The sequence below is a fragment of the Cavia porcellus genome, unplaced genomic scaffold, assembly GCF_034190915.1.
Source record: "Cavia porcellus strain 051 isolate PalLab524CR breed Dunkin Hartley unplaced genomic scaffold, mCavPor4.1 scaffold_2, whole genome shotgun sequence".
Classification (NCBI taxonomy): domain Eukaryota; kingdom Metazoa; phylum Chordata; class Mammalia; order Rodentia; family Caviidae; genus Cavia; species Cavia porcellus.
In genome coordinates this window covers 74,996,245-75,013,267 of record NW_026947485.1, presented here as the reverse complement: position 1 = coordinate 75,013,267, position 17,023 = coordinate 74,996,245, and positions in this window count along the sequence as shown.

The window sequence follows — 17,023 nt, the reverse complement described above, 5'->3', positions numbered from 1 at the left end:
AGGATGCTTACCCTGATGGCCACTTCCTCCTTTTTCCCTGATCACAACTTCCTCCTTCCTTTTCCAGTATGTGTGAAGAAAATTCCAATCAGCTCCTCGTGCATCATCAATGCCTTCCCCAAGCACCACATCTGGTCAAAGGTCACATTACCCCACATCCCCACGCTGGGGCAGAGGAGAAAGCAAAACCCTTGCTGATTGTGGGCTTCTCTCCATCTCCTTTAAATAAAAAGATCAAAAAATAAATTAATTAAAAGATCACTTTTATTTTTTCTTATACTCTGCTCCTTTATTGCATCAGAAAACTCTAATAAAGATCAGCCTGAACTATGTAATGAGAACCTATTAAAGAAAACTGTCGAGACTTCCAGAAGAACATGGCGGATAGATAGCAGCAGCTACGGAGGCTCTCTGAGATACTCTGCTTAAAATCCAGGAATGATGCGGTTGGAGGAGTCCTAAGCAAGGGGAGATACACCCTGCCGACCCAGGAATGAACTAAGCTAAGAGAAACCAACTGGAAATCCAATCCTGGTGCTATAACAGGAACAGATAAAATCTCAGCATGGATGCTAGAACCCGCACCACTGGAAGCCACAATTTGAATTTCCTGCTGCCGCTGCTGCATCCAAATCTGCAGGGCAGGGAGAGAGACACGCAAAAGCTCTGAAATTGGAAACATGCGAACAGAGTTGGGAGCGGGACTAGCAGGGAGCCATACATTGACTTGCGGTGAGTGAGCAGAACGGGGACCTTTTCACAGAGTAGGAGGCTCCAGCAAAGGACATACTGGGACTGGGCAGACTTGCTGAAACAGGGCGCTGCAGTGACACTAGTCTCACATTCCCCTGAAGTGGGATTGGTGGGGAGTGCCTGGCCTGCATGATGCCACTGACTAAGACCCACTAGGCTAGCCCAAACCAGGTCCCAGCGCCTGGAGGTGCACCCTAGTGGTGAAGCCTTCAGTAGGTTGACCCGGAGGGGCGGGCCCAGCAGAGGCTGCTCAGGTCTGTGTCTCCCTAGTACACTGCAGTGGGTGGGAACACCTAGCCGGCACAATTCAAATAAACTGTAACCAAAAAAGAGAAAAAAATTGGGCCTCCTACATTCACTTGTATGGAAGGAACAAAAAGTATGGGAAGAGGAAGCAACAAGAAAGGGTCCTCAGTCTCCAATCCTGAGAACACTGATCCAGGAAAGGGAAACGCAAAGGAAGACAGAAAACATGCAATATCAGACATGGCACCAACAGACATAAAGCAGTATCTCCAGAGCCTCATAGATGAGTTTAAAAATGAAGTATTTAATGAAATAAAGCAAGATATAAGTAGAATAGTTAGAGAAATGCTAAGCACCGCCCAAGAAAAAACAGATGGTGGAATGGAAGAACAGAAAAAAAGGGGAGAATTGTTTGATGGAGAAAATAGAGAAAACATATAATATGTGAAGCAGGTTCAAAGAGATTACCAGGAAACTAAAAACTCTATTGAAAGCTGGCATAACAGCTTGAAAGAAATTAAGGACAGATTATGTGAATTGGAGGGCAGATTTGAAATGAAAATCTTCTTAAAAATAACAAGAAAACAAACAGCAATAATACAAAGGCTAGAAGATGATAAGAGGATCTATAACTTAAGAACATAAAAGAAGAAGTAGGGACACAAACAAATGGACTACAAAAGCTATCCACAGAAATAATTCAAGAGAATTTCCCTAATTTAGCAAAAGGTAAAGATACTCAGATATATGAGGCATACAGGGCTCCAGCTACCTACAACCCAAACAGAGCTACACCCAGGCATATAATAATCAAAATTCCAGAAATCCAATATAAGAACAGAATACTAAAAGCCATCAGAGACAAGAAACAGATCACTTACAAGGGAACACCCATCAGAATTACAGCAGACTTCTTGGCACAAACCATCAAATCACAAAGAGCATGGGGTGATATAACTCAAGCTTTGAAAGACAATAACCTCCAACCAAGATTGATATATCCTGCACAACTGTCCCTGGAAATTGATGGAAAACAAGGTGCTTCCAGGATAAAGAGGAACTAGGGGTATTTGCAACCACCAATTCAACTCTACAGAGAATACTGCAGGATAGTCTAAAGAAGGAAAATACCAAGATTCCAGTAACAGTGGCAGAGAGGCCACAATGAATGGAGCAGAAAGTGAAATGAAGATGACAAACTGACAACAAACGACAGAAAATGAGCTCAACAGAAATGAGGTAGAGAAGATTGGATGGTAGGCGCAGCTATTTTGGAGAAAACAAGACATCATAATAGCTAGTGCTGATTTAGTATCATCTTGCTTTGAAGTCCCATCAAGCTTTTATTCTTCTGTCTCCATGGTCTTAACAGATTGTATCTTATTGTATTTTATTATATATGATAATATAAGCAAAAACTTTTATAGACAAGGAGATTATACAGAAACCATTTTCTGATAGTTGGTTCTAAATACCCTGTAATACTGCCATTCTCTTGAATGGTTTTACATTGTCTTAATATGTTTGGTGCTACAGTATACAAAGTTATACTAAAAGATTTCAAGGAAAGAGACACTATGGTAACTACTTTTATGTCAGGATATCTTGTGGTGAAACATTATTTTGCTTAAATGGTTATGCTTTGACTTGTGCTGTTTTGTTGTTATGCCCTCTTTTATCTCAGTCTCCTTTTTAAAAAAATTACTTACTTTTTTCTTTTTATCTTTTTAATTAAGGGAAACATAAAAAAGGATACATTATAGTAACCCACTTTGATTTCCTATTAACTGGATTTGAAACCCTGTATAGCCCTTGCCATCTTGCTTTGACTGAGTTTCCTCTATTCTGCTTTGCTTATTAGTACCAAGCTCGAAAGTATAGGCAACAACTGTAAAGACAATATGACACCCATTCCGGTTGACTATTATCTTCTTTTAAAGTCCTATAATGTCTCCAATGTTTTGGTTTTATTCTTTACTGTTTTGTTCAATTTTATTATAACTGATGATATAGGCAATTCTTTTTAAGATAGCAAGAGGCAGTATGGTAACCATTGTTGATCACCTTGTATTTTGTTTTTACATCATCTATTATGTCCATCCTTTTGATTTGACTGACTCTGTTCTGTTATGTCACATTTGGTTTTACTCTCTTCAAAAAAAATGTAATAAGAACTGTGGGAGTAATAAAACTCAAAATGTGTAATTGTCATTGTACAAAAGAAAGGAAAAGAAAGTGCTCTAAAGAATATAACTGCATGTATATTTAAGTGTATAAGATAGATAACCATATTACTGAGTTTTGTTGGATCATTGAACAAAACTGTTTCCAGACTCACTGTTGAAAGTCCACTTTATATGCTTTAATTTTGTAACTTGAACAACAGTTTCTAAGAGAACAATATTTAATCTATTAACTAGTGATTTCCTACTGTTTATTTTTTCTGAAATTCTGTATAACTTGTACCCTTTTTCTGTTTTTTTTCTTTTTCTCCTTAAATAAAAAAAAACTGTCTCACATAAAAGATAACAGAAAGAGTCTAGGTTCATCCAATTAGAAGGGCTTCACCCACCCATTTTCAGTCTGTGGACAAACCAGGCTAGTCTGGCCAGTGGTTCCAACATAAGTACTCTTAGAAAATTCTCAGGAGGCATGGTCATTGTGCTGCTTGAGCAGCAACAATATCTCCTCCAGCCATCCAGAGCTGATGTGCAGTACCAGTCTCCCAGACCTTAGCTTGGAAATACTATCATTAAAGTGTTTTGGGACCCATTATACACCTGGCTTGCATTGGTTATGAATTTCATGTGTTTTATATACAATTCTAAGTATCTGGGAACATTCAGGTGATCATATACCAGGTGATAATTGTCCTGAAGTATTTGACATTGTGTGACTGTTTCCACAATTTATGTCCAGTTGGTGTTTAAAACCCTTGTAAATACATTTTCTTCTTTATCCCTAACATTTACAAACTTATATTCAAATGAGATTATATTAAATATTTTTACATATAAAAGAATAGAATTATTTAAATGCCATGCCATGAAAATATAATTTTAATGTGATTCCAAAAGTCAATAGATTTAATTATTTTCTGGAGGTAAAGAAGTTCATTTCTATGCTTCATGTGATAATCTATGTTCTATTACTATAACTGTGAGCCTCAGGCTGGATAATTTGCAATGAATAAAGGTTTATTCAGACTGGGGTTCCAGATGTCCCAGGTCAAGAGGCCCCATCTGGTAAGCAGACCGCCATCTTCCTGGTGGGGATACTCTGCAGAGCCTCATGGCAGCGTTGAGAGGATAGAGGTGCATACAAACACTGAGCCAAAGTGGCTTTTCTAAGAGTGCCACTTGACAGATGACTCGGTAAAACATTAATATATGACTGGCTACTCCATTCATAGCTTAATCCCCTCTTAAGGACATTTCCACTACCAAGTATTTAATATTTCCAAAGAAAATTAAATTTTAATATGAATTTTGATATAGAAACCATAGATTGTATAAAAAATGAAATAGTAAATGTAGCTAGTAAAACTCTGAAATATAAAATTGATGTAGTTCAACTAGCCCCAAAGTATATTATAAACCCTCTATAATGAAAAGGTTATGGTGCTATTGGTGCATCCTTAGATAAACTAAAGTAAAAAAGAAATCCTAGATCCAGGCATGCCTGTAATCCCAGCACTCAGGAGACTGAGGCAGGGTTAGGGTTAGGTTATGAGTTGAAACGCATCTTTGTACTACATAGTGAGTCTAAGACCAACCTGAACAGCATATGGAGACCCTATCTCAAAACAAAAACAAAAGCAAAAAATCTTCAAAATCTACCTAGGTGCAAATATAAATGAATGCATAAATATAAATGGTGTATTATATATTTTATTGCACTGTGTTTAAGTCAGTGGCTAAAATCACAAGTCAGAGTGATATAGGGAAATGAAACTCCCAACCTACTATGTCTGATATGAGTTTGTGTTCTCTAAAATTGAAGAATGAATTTTAGGAACAACAGAGGTTAAGAGTAGAATATATTTATTCAGAGAAAGAAAACTTTTGTCTGAGAGAGACAGAAGGGATCCTGAGTGGCTTGCCAAGGACTTTGTCTTTTCCAAAGACTTTCATAGAGTAAAATCATGGGGTGAGACAGGTTCAAGGTGGGGAAAACTGGAAACTCACAAGGCAGGTGGGCATAAGGTAGGACAGAACTATGGTTAGCCAATAAAATTAATAGTTCAGGTAAAATTGACTACATTAAGGACAAATGGGAAAGTGAGTCACATAGAAGGTGGGCATTCTTAGGGAGCAGTGCTTCTTTCCTTATGGGGCTGGGATGGTGACTCCTGACTTCCTCAGGGTGATAGGAAACTATTTAGAATATCAGTCCTTAGGATATGGATGCATTTATTTGATCTTTTGTCTTGAGCCTTGCCCACAGCAGGAGGTATCTGTCTCCCCCATAGTTGCAAGTATCTGGGCTTTTGCATTGGCTTCCTGGAGGACCTAGCCCTGTCTCACTGCCTATAGTATTTTTTTTTTTTAATTTTGAAGAGAATAATGCCAAATGAGACAAAATAGAGTCAATCAAAACAAAAGGATCAACATAGTGCATGACTTAAAAACAAAATGTAAGGAGATCAATAGTGGATACCATAATGCCTCTTGTTATCTTCAAAAGAATTGCCCAAATCATCAGGCATAATAAAATTGAACAAAACAGTACAGAACAAAACCAATAAAAACAAAACATTGGTGACATTATAGAACTTCAAAAGAAGATAATAGTCCAACCAGAATGGGTATCGTAGTGTATCTTATTGTCTTCAAAGTAGTTGCCTATGTCATCAGACTTGATACTATCAAACAAAACAGAATAGAATAAAGTCAGTAAAAACAAAATAGTGAAAGCAATACAGAGCTTCAAATCAAACTAATAGGAAATAAAAATGGTTACTATAACATATCCTGCTGTCTTTGGAATAGCTGTCCATGCCATCAAATCTAAGTAGACAAAGTGAAACAGAATAAAACCAAACTAAACAGAACAATGAAAACCATGTAGGTTTCAAAGTATGATAATAGATTAACAATGGCCACTGCCTTCCCTTTCTATATAATTCCTCCCTTTTCACTTTCTTGGAATGTTTTGTACATTTTGGATCCCACTAACTCTTTTCGTTTTTATATTAGGGAGGCAACCCACTATTCACCTAAGTGATTCTGAATCTTTTACCCCTGAGCATGAGCTCAAGCTGTATCCATTTGTCTACAAGGCCTCAAGGTTTTCTTTCTTTATAGCTAAGTAGTTTTCCATTGTATAAAAGTGCCATGGCTTTCTAACCAATCTGAAGCTGATGGGCAAGTGACCCCCACTTTTTTCTGGTTCCTTGTCACATAGAGCGTTGTTTTCTCATCTTTGACTTTCACTTTCTAAATCCCCTTTTGGATTCAATGTATTTCTTGTATAAAACATATCGATGGACCCTATGTTCTTACTTACTCTGCCTGTGTTTCTTTTTGTTACTGTAGTGAGGCCATCTATATTAGTGATTATGGCCAACCTTTTCTGCTTCATCTCTGCCATGCTATTTTTCTGCTGTTGGTTGCCTACTTTTCCCCTTCATTCCACTGTCTGCCCCATTCAGTGAGCCCCCTGTTTCTGAAACCGTGGTCTTTTTTCTCTTTCTCTAGAATGTCCTTCAGTATTTTTTGTAGGGTTAGTTTGGTGGTTGTGAACTCCTCCAGTTCCTCTTTGTCATGGAAGCATCTTGTTTCTCCATTAATTTTGAGAGATAGTTTTTCAGGGTACATCAATCTGGGTTGGAGGTTATTTTCTTTCAGGACTTGGAATACTTTACTCCAAGCTTTTTTTGATTTGATGGTTTGTGTAGAGAAGTCTGTCATGATTCTGATGGGTTTTCCTTTATAGATATTCTGTTTCTTTTCTCTGGCAGCTTTTAATATTCTATTCTTGTGTTGAATTTCTGGGATCTTGATTACTATAAGTCTGGCTGTAGATCTATTTTAGTTTTAGCTGGCTGGAGTTCTGTATGCCTCACTTATCTGAATATCATTTCCTTTTCCTATGCTTGGGGAGTTTTCTTTAACTATTTCTGTAAATAGCCTTTGTATTTCATTTCTGTTTACCCCTGATTCTTCACTCACATTTTTTATTCTTAAGTTATAGTTCCTCTTGTCATCTTCTAGCCTTTGTATTGTTACTTCCTTAAGAGATCTTTCCTTTTGAGATCACAATCTGTAAACCTGTCTTCAAGGTTTGATAGTCTATCTTTAGTTTCTTTCAAGCAGTTTTGCCAGTTTTCAATGGAGTTTTTAATTTCCTGGTAATCTCTTTGAATGTGTTTCATGTATTCTAAATTTTTTATATTCTTCATTGAAGATTTACCTCCTTTTTCTGTGCTACTCTATTCTTCCATTTTGTCTTCTTTAGAGGTGCTTAGCAATTGTTTTATTATGTTTCTCATTTCTTCTTTTACCTGTAATAGTATTTCTGTTTTATGTTGTTTTATAGCCTCTTGAGGTTGTTTCTTTATTTCAGTTGCTGTTGCTTCAGAAACTTCAGGTGGGTAGCTGCCAATCTCTTCCATGTTTACATCTCCTGGATGAGTACTGCTTGGGTTGGAGGCCAGAGACTGCTTTTTGCCTCTTCCTTTTGTTATGTCTTTGGTTTCTTCTGGACAAGTGGGTAGTGGGGTCCCCAGCACTTCCTGTGTTGGTTATAATTACTCTGAAGCATGTTGGCTAGGTATTTCTGATGTTTAGTGTTTTCCCCAGTCTGCTGGTGGCTACTGGAGTGCAAGCAGGCGTGGGGCAGGCTGGCCCCTCGTCTCTGAGCTGGTTAAGCACAGGTAGTCTTCACCACGTTAGTATGTACTAGGCTGGTAGGGTTGCTTGGGGATAGCTTTAGGGAACCTTAGCAGTGGCTCTTCGACTGTGCACAGGGGCAGGACTCAGTCCAAGCAATTTCCATCAGTCTGCTCCAAGATAGGAGTGGCTGCAGGAAGCTGGCTGCAGTCCTGGTTCTGGGCTTATCCTGCCTGACTCCAAAATGGCTGCCAGCCAATTGCCCACTCCCATGGGAGGATTGAGTCCCCCACACTCCCCACCAGCTAGTGCAATTTTCCAGTCCACTGATCCCCTCTGCCACTGTGTCTCTCCTGAGAGCCTGTGCTTTAAACTTGGAAAATGGATTCAAAGTAGAAAAAATGTAAACTGAATTTGTACTGGCATCATATGTAACCTAACAGAAATTAAAGCACTGAGAGATGTAGATATCAAAGACAAAGGACTGCAGAGAAAAGCATTGAGAGAAGTGTTTTCCTAACTATAATGTAAAATACAGAATTATAAAAAGTATGTGTAACAATCCTTTGATAAGAAATTTTGAATTTTAATTTTAAAATGCTGTGTAGATTAGGTTGAGCTTGAACTCACTTATGCAGTTCAGGCAGGATTTGAACTCATGGTAAATCTCTTGCCTCAGCTTCCCAAGTTCTGGGAACACTGGCATGCATCACCACTGAAAATTAAGTTTTGTATATAGCACAAATAGTAAGACTGAGGTCCAAAAGCACTGGGGAAAATTTTCACCTGTTGCCTAGAAATGGCAAATGTTCTCAATGTATCCATAATGCTCCTAAAAATATCAAGACCAGGGTCTATCACAAGGCTACCCTACTACACCAAGGGACTCAGACTTCCTACATCTTTCATTGAGGGCTAGGTCCTGGACAGTGAGGAATAGATGGCTGTCCTTAGGTCCTGGACAGTGAATCTTCAAGGAATGGCCAAAAATCATGTTTTCTGTAGTCCTGGGCCACATTGAGGATTCTGGGTAACGTAGTACAGAAGGGGTGGGTTATAAAAGTTCTGGGAATTGTAATCCCATAGAAGCAAGTTGAGGTTTCAGGATGTTGTATTCCATAGTGGAGGGAGGGGTGAGAAATACCAATAATTTTGGGTACCATGGTTCTAGGGTGTGTCTTGCTTGGGAATTATGCAAATTGATCCTTCTGCATATCTTTACCTCTGCATTTTGCAGAGATGCTTTTATCCTTACCTGAGTAGCCAGCTCAAGTTACTCACATAATTCCTGCCATCTTTACTGTCACGCATCCTCAAACCACCCCATTCTTCACAAGATAGTAAATTCTGGGAGAGGCTTAGGATCGAGGCCTTTGTCCACATCCTCACAGGGATTGGATTTTGAACTCCTTGGCTGCCCTAAACTTGGAATGTGTCTTGGTGTCTTTACTCTCACTGTCCTTTTTGGATTTTGAGGAAGACTAAAAAAGATCTGTGTAAGATTCTGGGTATCATGGTATCATTATTTCTTTAGATACTTCTGAGTATTTCAGTACTTGTAAGAGTTACACTGAAGATTTTGGGTAGCAGAGTCCTTGAGGATCATTCTAGGTACTTAGTCCTTGCAGAGCAAGTCCTTGCAGAGGACTCTAGGTCCTACAGTTGGTGAGGGAGCTTCTGGGTGCTGCAATTCTTTGGCTCTGGAATCTTCTGGTCATCCTGGAAGGGAGCCATGGATACTTAGAGTTCCTGTAGTACAGGTGAATGCATCTAGAAGATTTTGGGTAACTTGGTGCTTGTGGTAGGGGGCACGGGTACCTTTCTGGTACCATGCAGGAAGCCCCTGGCTATGCACCTCTTCTTCCTGAACCCTACTGTGATCAGGCTGTGCCCCTCCCATGACCCAGCCCCAGGAAACACACAGCTGAGTTGTCCTGGCCACACTTGTCCTCATTCTGTAAACAGGCTCTGCCGCTGGTATACCACCTCCTCTCCTAACCTTTCTCACTCCATCCCTGCTTATGCTGCAGTTGGTCTCGCTTTATGTCCTGCAGACAGCTGCCTAGGGGAGTCCATACATAGTGCTGGTTCCTATCTCCTCAGCAGGGAGTAGGAAAATCTCCTTCCCACACATCTGCCTTCATCCAGGACTTAGTCTCTAGGTAAGTTGGGATATGAGTACCCATCCAACTAAACATCCTTAAGCCTCATCTTCCTGCCAAACCTGCCCCAGTCCTCATCAACCCCTGGCATTGCCTTCACACCAAAATCCCCCCTGGTTTACCAACTATAGGCCTCACTTTTCCACCAAAACCCACTTTAGGCATTCCTCAGACCTCAGCAGAAGGTATGTGATAGCAGAAGGCAAGGAGGTATCTGGATGTGCAGAGAAGGGGCCAGGAGAGACAAGGAAGCTGTTGGAGAGAGGAACCCCATAGTCAAGTACTAGGGTTGGGTTAGAGTGAATAGTTGTTAAGAGTAGATATTGGGTGTTGGTTGGATTCAAGCTAGTTTTTTTTTTTTTTTTTTTTTTTTTTTTTTTTTTTTTTACTAATTTTGGTGTTGTAAATAATCATTTATGTTAGAGTTTCTAGTGCTGGTCAACATATCATTGTTTATTGGTGGTAAGTAGGATAGCTCTGTTGGGAAATCAATGATGTTTTTTAATGCACTTCTTAGGCCCACTTTAATTTCACCAACTGCCCCGCCTGGAGAAAACTTTAATTCATAAATCACAGATTCAGTCTACTTCTGTATGTTTTTCTCTGTTTTAACAAAGAACTTCAATTAGCTGATTGGAAATTAGTCAACTCATTTGTCTGAGTTTTCACAAGAGATATTATGTAACATCACTCAGATACAGCTTTTTCCTCTAAATGTTAATAGTATTTTAAAATGAAATGTAATTATACAGTTGCTAATATTTTGGGAAATATTATTAGAAAAATTCAGGTAGTACATTATCTTGAAAACTGTTTCATGGAATTTATTTTGCATATTCCAGTTCTTTTATCTATAATCTCTCTTTACATAGAATGTCTTAGAACTATATTTCCTTCAGCACAAATTGCTGTTGAAACATAGTTTCAGTTTTTTAATTTTATGTGACCTTTTCTGTTAAATTGTTTCTATTTTCATTTGTTTTTTTGAGACAGTGTCAATTTGTAGTTCAGGATGGCCTATGTAACCCAGGCCTTTAACTTGGAGCAATCCTTCTACTTCAGCCTCCGGAGAGTTGAGATGATAGGCATGTACCACTAATCTTGGCTTAAATGTCTTGTTGACCAGTGACCCCAGGATTGAAGCCAAATCTTCAAGGCCAGTCAGTGAAGACTGTGTCACTGTATAGTAAAATGTCATTGCCATTTAGTTGTTATGGGCCTAAGATTGTTAGATCTTTGAATGTCTCATCTTTTTAGGATGTCAGCAAGTACTGGTTTTCACAAAAATTAGGGGCACTGGAATTACCTGAATAAAGAATCATTTCATCTTTTACTTGTTTTTATACCCACTTAAATTCGAGTATCCCATGTAAAGTGTGTACATATCCTGTCTCAACCTCCCACACTTCTCCAGTGAGGTCAGCGATGAGAGAGAAAGGAAAACTGATTAAGATGTGGGGTTGGGCAAGTGAAGAATTTTCAGTGTAGACATTAGCCTTTTGCAAATATTACAACTAGGGAGTGCAGAGTGGGAAAAGTATACAGTAGTTAAAACATTTGTTCTATAAATTGTTAACCTTTAGGAGGTATAATAGCTGCTAAAAATAGAGTTCTTACACTCAGAAAAATTTATGCCATTTTTAAAATGGGATCTGGCTTCATAAGTGCGGCTGAACTAAATATAAATGTTAGTTCACAAATCAATGTTGTCAGGAGAGTCAAGCAGAAAACTTTCACACAGTGACTTTCTATTATAAATTTTGTAGTGTAATCAAAGATTATCATACAGAATTTCATATTGTTTGTGTAGAGGTCATATATTCTGGGTCAACATTTTCAGGCTATAAGGATGATTATCTACTAAAGATAAATAATGTCTACTAACTCAATTCCCAGTTGTTGTGCTGAATTATTATTCCTGCTCATTGGGAGCTGCTGAGCTGGTGATGGCTGACACTCCATGGAGCCAAAAACAGATTGCCCTAAGGGCATGGAGTGCTGGAGGGGAACAGGTGCTCCAGCCAGGGAATACCAGGCATTCTTAGGAAGCCAGCTGGTTAAGCAAAGGGGTGTGGTGTGCAAGTGCATAAATAAATGCATTGCGGTGGTTGAGCAGTCTCTTCCCCCCATCTGGAACAAGGACTCTGCGGACCCCAGCTTTCTGTGTTGATTTTTGTTTTTTCATCCTCTCATCGTTCTTCCCTGGGAACTTAGAGCACTCGCAGGAATGTGACAGTAGCTAAATAAAAGTGGGAAGATAATTTCAGTTTCATGTGCCTCTTGTATAAACAGAAAATCAGTTATTGTAAAGTCCCTTGCTGACAACGTGGGAAGTGCCCTGCATAATGTTTAAGGGAAATGAATTTAAGACTTGCTTTTTAAACATTTCATTTTAACAAGAAATTTTAGAACACTAGAGATTATTTTGACAAATCTGAAACCTTTAAAAAAGTTTTAAATTTTGTTAAGAACAGATCACTATTGTAAACTTCATTCTTTTAAACAGATTTTTGACATTTTTATGTATTACAATTTAAAAACATTTTTAGAACAAACTGTCTCTAGAAATGTTTTATTTAAAAGTTACATATGTTAGCATATATAAAACATATATGTATGTATTTATTTATTTTTGTTCTGGGATTGAACTTATGACCTTGAGCTTGCCAGGCAGGTGCTTATACTAATGAGCTAAATCCCCAGCCCTATGTAATAAATTTATAATAAGCATGATTATGTTATTATAAAATTACACCCTCCATGATAGGTCATCAGAATTTTAAAATTATGTTATTAATTCATGTTTGTGTCTCAAACTGTCATATATTCATATAAGCCCTGTATACCTAAAAAAGGATGTGCCCATAACATATTTGAGATTAGAAATGCCCAAATGTTGCTTTTGAAACTTATAAGCACCTGCTGGCTGCCCCTGCCCCTGCCGCCACTGCCGCCGCCGCCACCACCTCTGCCCCCTCCCCAGATCTTGGCCGCAGGGCCAGGAGGGCACTTTGTGGCACTGTGGGTGGGGGACCAGACCTTCTGGGATGCATGACTGCCTTTGCCTTGCCGCTTGCACAAGGACCTGAGCCTACAGCACCAGTGCTGAGTGGCACTGACTTCCCAGAGCGCCCCTGAGGTCCCCTGGCAGGTATGTGGCCGGAACCACACAGAGCCGCCACCATGGATGGAGCCCAGAGAATCTGCTTCTGAAAACACATCTTCAGACAATAATCAAAAATACAGAACCAGAACTTTCTGGTTTCTTGCCATGCTCAACCAGCTTTGTGGAATTGGGCCTACCTGCTTGCGCCCTGAACCCTGGACTGGGTGGCCTGGGATGAGTGTCCCTGCACCATCCTGAGTCCCTGGGAGGTAGTTTAAGATCTTAGCTCACACCAACAAGGGAACTTTATGGCTTCTTGCTACACTGAACCAGCTCAGCAGGGCTTGGACTGGTCTGCACCAACTTTCTGGTTTCCTGGGGTGCTTGGCCAGCTTGAGGGAAGTGGGCCTGCCTTCCTGTGCCCTGAACTCTGGACTGGACAGCCTGGGGTGAGTGTCCCCGCACCATCTTGAGCCCCTGGGAGGTAGTTTAAGATATTAGCTTGTCCCAACAAGGGAACTTTACGGCTTTCTGCCACACTGAACCAACTCAGCAGGGCTTGGATTGGGCTGCACCAACTTTCCAGTTTCCTGGGGTGCTCCACCAACTCCGGGGAATTGGGCCTGCCTCCCTGTGATCTGAACTCTGGAGACTGAGAGGCCTGGGGTGAATATCTCAGCACCATCCCAAACCCCTGGGAGGGATTTTAAGATCATTGTTCCCACTGGCCAGGAAACTTTGCAGGTTCCTACCACACTGGATTGGCACAGCAGGCCTTGGACCTGCCTGCCACATCCCCAGGGACCCTCTCTCAATCTGGGGAACTGGGCAGCCAGAGTCCCAGAAACTGAGAAAATAGAAGAGGATTTCCAACAGGCCCAGGGGAAGCCTTGGAATAACACTTGAAACACGGGAATATAGGAAAATGACAAAATGAAAGAACAAAATACAATCTCAAGCCTCCAACCCATCCCAAGAAAACATAGGACCTATGCACATAGAAGAAAGGATATGCCATACACCTGAAACACCTGAAATAATAGCAACTGAAATAAAGAAGCAACTATGGGAAGCTTTAAAGGAATTCAAACTAGAAATAATCTCCCAGGTAAAAGAAGAAATGATAAAAGAAATGAAGGAGATGCTCAACATATCTAAAGAAGACACAGTCAAAAAATTGGAGTAACTAAATGAAAAGATAGAATCCCTGGATGAACAATATAAGAAACAAGCAGAACACATGAAGCAGATGGAAAGAGATATACAGGAAATCAAAAATTCCATTGAAAGTTGTAAAAACCACCTCAAAGTGAAGATAGAATTTCAGACCTCGAAGACAAGATTACAGCTAGTGAACAGGAAACCAAAGATCTTTTAAAAATAACAAGGAATCAAGAAATAACAATTCAACACTTGCAAGATGATGCTAAGAGAAACAACATAAGATTGATAGAGATAAATGAAAAAGAAGGGCACAACACAAATGATATCAAGAGGCTATATACAGAAGTAATAGCTGGAAATTTCCCAAACATGATAATGGAAACTGACATCAGGATCAGTGAAGCATATAGAACTCCAAATAGCCATAATCAAAATGAAATTATACCCAGACATATAATAATCACCATCCCAGAAATCCAATATAAGAATAGAATATTAAAATCTGTCAGAGACAAAAGACAGATCACCTATAAAGGAAAACCTGTCAGAATCACAGCAGACTTCTCAGCATAAACAATAAAGTCAAGAAGAGCATGGAGGGGCTGGGGATTTAGCTCAGCGGCATAAGCGCCTGCCTTGCAAGCAGGCAGTCGTGAGTTCAATCACTGTTACCGATAAAAAGGAAGAAAAAGGCCAAAAAAAAAAAAAAAAAAAGAAAAAGAAGAGCATGGAGTGAAGTATTTCAGATTCTAAAGGAAAATGATTTCTAACCTAGAATGATGTACCCTGATAAACTGTCATTGAATATTAATGGAGAAGCCCATCTAACCCAAAAGGATACTCACAGACTGAAGGTCAAAAGACAGAAAAGAATGCTTCATGTAACAGGAACCCAAAAATAAGCCAGGTAGTTATTCTGTTTGCAGATAATGTGAACTTCAAACCAAGAATGATCAGAAGAGATAAAGAAGGTCACTACATACTGGTTAGGGGAAAACCTCAAGAGGGGGAAATAACAATCATAAATATATATGTACCAAATTTCAGAGCACCCAGTTATACAAAGCAACTATTTTTTTATTTAAAGAGAAAAACAAAACAAAACAAAACAGTAAAAGGCTACAAGTAATACAGAATTTCAAGAGAAAAAATTTTTATACACTAAGAATTCACTAGTTAATAGATTACATATTGTCATCTCAGAAACAGTTGTCCAGATTACAAAATTAAAGCATACAAAGTGGACTAATACAGTGAGACTGCAGACAGTTCTGTTCAATGATCCAACAAAAACTCAGTAATACGGTTTTCTATCATACACACTTAAATATACTTGCAGTTGTATCCTTTAGATCACTTTCTTTCCTCTCTTTTTTACGATAACAATCACACATTTTGGGTTCCATTACTCCCCACAGTTCTTATAACTTTTTCTTTGAAGAGGAAAAGAAGAAAACCAAACCAAACCAAACAAAACAAAACAATGAAGAAAAACCCAATGTGACAAAGCAAAACAAGAGTCAGAACAGGAGGACGGACATAGTATATAATGCAAAAAGAGATTACTAGGTGATCAACAATGGTTACCATTATGCCTCTTGTTATCCTAAAAGAGTTGTCTATATCAGCTGGTATAAAATAATTGAACAAAACAGTACAGAAAAAGACCAATAAAACCCACACTGGAGACCTTACAGGACTTCCAAAGAAGATAATAGTCAAGCCATAATGGGCATCATAGAATATCTGGTTGCCTTCAAAGTGGTTGCCTATACCCTCAAATTTGATACTATTAAACAAAACAATATAATAAAATCAGTCAGAACAAGATGTGGAGAACAATACAGGGGTTCAAATCAGGTTAATAGGAAAACAAAAAAGTTATTATAATATATCCCACTAATTTTATTTTAGTTTTCCCTTAATTAAAAGATACTAAGAAATAAGTTAATTTTTAAAAAAAGAAAAAAAAAGAGGGGGGAGATTGAGATAAAAAGAACATGTCAATAGAACAACACTGGTCAGAACAGAAAAATTTAAGCATCAGTATGTTTCACCACCAGATAGCCTGAAATTAATAGTAGTTACCATAGTCCTCTTTCCTTGAAATATTTGAGTCTAACTTCATATATTATAGCATGAAACTTATCAAGACAGTGTGAAACCATTCAAGAGAATGAAAGCATTGCAGGGTATTTAGAACCAGCTTACAGGAACCAAACATTGGTTTCTATATTATCTTTTTGCCTATAAAAATTTTGCTTATACTATTGCATACATTAAAATCTAATAAGATACAACATGATAAAACCAATGGAAATAGACAAACAAAAACTTGATGGGGCTTCACAACAGGATGGTATTAAATCAACACTAGCTATTACGCTGTCTTTTCTTTGAAACAGCTATTCGTAGTATCACAGACAATAAAATAAAGAAACCCAGATTAAAACCATTCCAATTAATGAGTGAAAACATTATATGGCTTCAAACCAGTGTGACTGGGAATCATGATTACCACGTACTTCTATGTATTCTTATCATTTCTTACACTAGGGAAACTATTTGGTATTAATACATGTCAGTTTGATTTATTTCACTTATGAGTATGGTCTCAAGCTGCATCCATTTATTTATAAATGTCTCAATGTGATCATTCTTTATAGCTGAGTAGTACTCCATTGTATAAAAATACCACAACTTTTTAATCCATTCCTCAGTTGATGGACACATTGTTTCCAAGATCTGGCTATTACAAA